Source organism: Gavialis gangeticus, unplaced genomic scaffold (genome assembly GCF_001723915.1).
Source record: "Gavialis gangeticus isolate Ggan-Ray unplaced genomic scaffold, GavGan_comp1, whole genome shotgun sequence".
Taxonomy (NCBI): Eukaryota; Metazoa; Chordata; order Crocodylia; family Gavialidae; genus Gavialis; species Gavialis gangeticus.
Genome location: NW_017728992.1, coordinates 24,441,170 through 24,446,132, shown reverse-complemented (window position 1 = coordinate 24,446,132; position 4,963 = coordinate 24,441,170). Strand labels below are relative to the sequence as shown.

General features: G+C 45.6%; 1 protein-coding gene across 1 annotated transcript in view; it reads right to left on the bottom strand.

The window, feature by feature from the left end:
- Positions 1–4,963, bottom strand: part of BASP1 (brain abundant membrane attached signal protein 1) — a 92,287-nt gene that overhangs the window by 86,971 nt on the left and 353 nt on the right. The gene's annotated exons all lie outside the window — the stretch shown is intronic.

The following is a 4,963-nucleotide window of genomic DNA, read 5'->3' as shown; positions in this document are numbered from 1 at the left end:
TCATTACCTTACCTTGTCTCTCTTTTTTTCAGGGGGGAGGGGGGAGAAGGGGAGTGGGGGTAGATGGAAAGAAGAGAGGAATGACTTCGAAACTAGGCAGACATAAATTCATTGTATTTGAATAAGTAGTACTGGTTATTTTCCTAGTTGGAAACCAAAGATGTGTAACCTTTAGATTTAACATTTATAGAAGAAGCTACCAGAGCACAGTTTAGAGAGCTAAATCAGGATCTGAATATATACAAACAGAAGAAGCAGATGTTGCCCTGAAGATCTAACAGCCTATATGATCAGAACAAAGGGAGTACAAACATTCCCTTTTGGGGAATGTTGGATGGGGAAGAGATTAATGGTCACATTTTTAAAGGAAGCGCGGTACCCATACTTGAGGCCAGCTATCCAAAAAGTTGTATCACAGTTAAGACCTGAGTACTTCGAAATCTGGCCATAAGTCACATTCCTAACAGCATACAGGACGTCTGTGGCAGAAATGAGATCTTGTGAGGTCTGGTTCTTTATTACCATCCAAAACATCCCATAGGCACCCTGTGAGCATTTGGTATTGTTATAGCTATTCCCAATGACCGGCTACCAGAATTTTAAATTTATGTGAATTAACATACCTTGTAATCCTTTCATTTTATTAAAACTTAACTCCTTTTACAGGTCTAGACACGGATTATTTCAGCTCACAGATGATCAAATACAGTTTTGAGTCTAGTTGTTTGAGCCTCAAGTTCAGCATGCTTAAGGATAAACATAGTCTTCAGCTCATTACAAGGTATGAGCATAACTCTCACTAGCTTCTGTTAACCCTGAAGGACTAGCCTTCCATATATGACAAAGCAGCCCATTTAAGGCATGCTGAAGCCAAGAAGGGTGCTTCTGATACCAGAATAATCTCCAGAACATTAAGAATTAAAACGTCTAAGTGATGCAACTTGTTTCTAGAGGTTTGCCACACTTTTCATTACATTAATCTGAAACTAGTGCCTCTAAAATTCTTATTTATGAACTTAGGATACGAGCAGGTATTATGGTTAAGTCAAGAGACAGCATACAAAGGGCAATACAATCTCCACTTGATTATGACCTCTTGCCTATCTACAGCCAGCCTGTGAAATGCATTTTTGATTAGGGTATGCCATTCTTATTCATTAACTATATACATGGCTACAATTTTCATCATCTGCTTTAGCTGTTGAGAGGACATGATTTTGCTGAAGGCATGTGGGCTAAACTTTGCTCCAGGCTCTGCTACTGGCCTGCTGTGTGGCCTTCAGCAAGATACTTCACCTTGTTTCCCCATTTGGCTTCTTAAGAGTTTTGAGTTGTATTAAGCAGTATGAGACCTGACTATTAAGAGGGATAAAAATAAGTTGAGGTACGAAAGTACGTCAGAAAAGGTTTTGGAACACAAATACTTTTGGCAAAAAAAAAATGACACAATACAAGCTACAGTCATACCATCACATAACCACCACCTTTCCATATAGAGTCTGTTCTGATGAAGAATTTCAAGGTATATTGAAATGAGGGAACTACTGGAAGGTGATACAAAGAGCTTTATTTCAAAATATTTTATTCCAGTGGCATTATGTTGAGACTGATATATACACAAATATTCAATGGTTGCAAATTCAATGTGCGTGTGCTCTTTATATAAAGTCAAAGTTAAAATTTCAAGGTGAAAGAATGGGAGCTGAAATCATGTCTTTGCTTATTAATGTGAACAGATCATTTTGTTCATCTCAGTGCTCTGGTTTCAACAAGTACTTTCTAAAGGAGTGTAAGACAGGTAGAAAGATACTACATACAAAGAAACCAGTAGTAGTTTTACTTTTAAACCTAGATTTTATTTTAATGGGGTACAGCAAGATGTTCAGAAGTTCATTTTGATGTAGAAAATGTTTGGTATGCTGCCCCAGCAAGTATGTATTAAATCAGCATTTTGTGCATCAATACATACAAGAAGAGAAAACAACTAGGATTGTAGCCTCTCTGCAAATTTAATTCTAACTGTGGAACACAGGTAACATTCTCCAAACTAAAACTAAAACCCTATCCAGTGAGGAAAAGTGCTCTTTCGGTAGTCAAGAAGAGTAAAGCATCTGAATAGGAACATATAATCCTGCAAGACAACCTGGGATGAAGGCAAATGCAAAGAATGTGTGTGGTAAAAGACAGGAGCAGAGGGAGAAAATGAACAGACACATCGTAAAGCTTGTTTTGTTTTTCTCCCTCTCCTAGTCTCTATATTAATCACAGAACCCAATTTAGAGAGCCTCTTGGTAGAGGTACCTCCACTGGAGACTCGGATGTAAATGAGGCATTATCCCTTCCCTTGACACTGCTACCCCACCTGCCAAGTCTCCTGCTGCTGCTGCTCCTCCTAAACATATGGGGAGGACAAGGAGGGCTCATGGCTTTAAGAGCAGTCTGAAGTCTGTACAAACTGTAGGTAGCATCTGGCAATGATCTGTACACCCTGGGGTACAAAGCCTCCACCCGGGTAAGTGCTGAGGCTCCAACAACTGTTTCCTTTTCCCCTCACCCCCTCCTTAATGAGTTCATAAAGGAAGGCAATCCTATCGAGGGCAAAAGGCCTTGCAGTGTAAAATTTCCAGCCCACTGAGGTATGTAATAATAAAATCCACAGCCAAGATCTGTCTAGTAGCATGCTTGCATGGATGAGCGCAGTATCCCTCCCCCCATCTATAACTGACATTTTGACAGAAATTAATATCTATCTACCCTTCCTAGATGTACAGAAATATCAAACTCATAATTTACAGAGCCTGTGAGACTTATGATTTACAAATTGTCACCAGGTAAGGAAAAAAATGATAGCCTGCATGATAATAGCCTGCATGATAATCCTTGGCAACAGCAGGTTACCGGGAGCAGGGAAAGGAAAGGGGAATATCAGCTCAGATATCCAGGCATGACAGTTGGCACCAGAGAGACTGAGATGTCTCCTTTACAAACCACAAGATAAAAAATAATGGGTGTCTTGAGAGGCAGCTGCCTGGAGCAGATGACCCAGACTAAAGCAGGATCTGTCAAGCAAAGACGTCCCCTGTAGCATAGCTTCTTTATGGCATCCTTCATGTGCAATTTAACTGCAGCACATAAATTAAATCCCCTTAATAATCTTCCAGTGAGAGGATCCATGCATACATCTGCCTTATTAGCATGGCTCTGTAAGAAAGACCCCTATATCTACCAAAAAGACCTGGCTAGACAACAATGTTCAAAGGATGGTGCGACACTGGGATGTAGCCAGGCCACGCCTTCTCCTCCCTCCCCCACCCCTTTGCTTTAGCCCCAATCTTGGAAAGCCATTTTATGGGAGGATTTGCAAGCAACCACTGCCAATTCTGCAGGCTGCATCCAACGCCCACCTATTTTCCTGGGATTGATTTCCTTAAATCACCTTTGGGAGGGGAAAAGGGCAGGTGCCTCCACCCTCTCACCCCTCCCTGACAGCTCAGCACCAGGCAAAGAACCTCTACAACCAGCACCCATGGTTAACACACGTGACATGGGAGAAAGAGAGAGAAAAATCAGCACATTATGGAAAGGGGAGAGGAAAAGGGAGGGGGAAGAAAAAGAGGGGAAAAAAACCCTCTGCATCGTAACGATCTTTGTGCGCTTACAAAAAAACTAAAAAGCAGCTGGGATGAAGCGGTGGGAAGCGAGTGCACAGAGACCCGGCGCCCCCACTGCAGCATCTCTTTGTTCCCCCGATGCGATCAGAGCCTGATGGATGCCGGAGCGACCAGCGCCTCCTCCCCACGCCCACGCCCTGCTCCCCGACGCATGCGCCACGCGAAGACAAAGGACTAGGTGATGACAATAGGGTCCCGTTGATTTGCACTGCAGCATCACTCCGAGAGCAGAACGGGGGAGGGGGAGCCGAGCCAGGGGGGCTCCTGCACCCCCAGGAGACGGGCTGCGTGCGGCTCTTGCTGCTAGCACGAAACACACCAGGGAGCCGGGATCTGCAAGAACAGGGGGCAGATACCCACTCTTTAGTGCGCCCCGGCTTGGCGCGGTCATGCAGGCACATGGCGGGGAGAGCAGGGGGAAAGGGGCATGGACGCGCAGCTCCTTTAGGGGAAAGGGAGAGATCTGCTGGAAGAGGGAGAAAGCACTCGATGAATATTCATGGCCGAAAAAAATGAAAGCGCCTGAGGAAAAGCAGGGGTCTCTGTCTGTCTGGGGGTTGTTGGCATCTGGATTGTAGCTTCTCCGCCCCCCGGAGCGAACTCAGGCTGCTAAACCGAAATGTGTGTGTGCGTGTGTAACGAAATACATGTGTGTGTGGGGGGGTGTATACCGAAATGTGTGTGTACGCACACATCCACGTATATATTTTGGAATATATATATTCATTCATTCATATAGAGAGAGAGAGAGAGAGAGAGTTCGGTATACACACACATATACATACATACATACATATACGTAATTTCGGTATAGACATATATAGACACACCCATACACACATATATATACTGTATGTATATTTACGCACACGTATACCCACACATACATATATACACACATACATACATATAACGATCGATAGACACACACACACATTGTGCATGAAGGGTTGAAGAGCACGGGGGTGAAGATGCTGCTGCCGCCTCTGCGGACACGACGGAGCCCGCTGCCGACTGCGAAGCCAGCCGCTAGCAGAGCTCTCTTCTCGCCTCCCCATGACAAGCCCAGTGTCGGGCGCCAGCCCGGGCTCACCGCCCGCTGCCCCGGCGGAGCCGAGGCCCTAGCCCGGGGGCTCTGCCCGGCCCCGCACAAGCCCCAGCCGCAGCCCTGCTCAGCCTCCCCACAGGTGCTCGCAAAACAAGGCGTCCGGCACCGCCCGGCGGGGAGCCGCCCCTCCTTGCTCCCCCAACCTCCTGGGTGGGGGAAGGTTCGGGGTCCGGGTCCCTCCAAG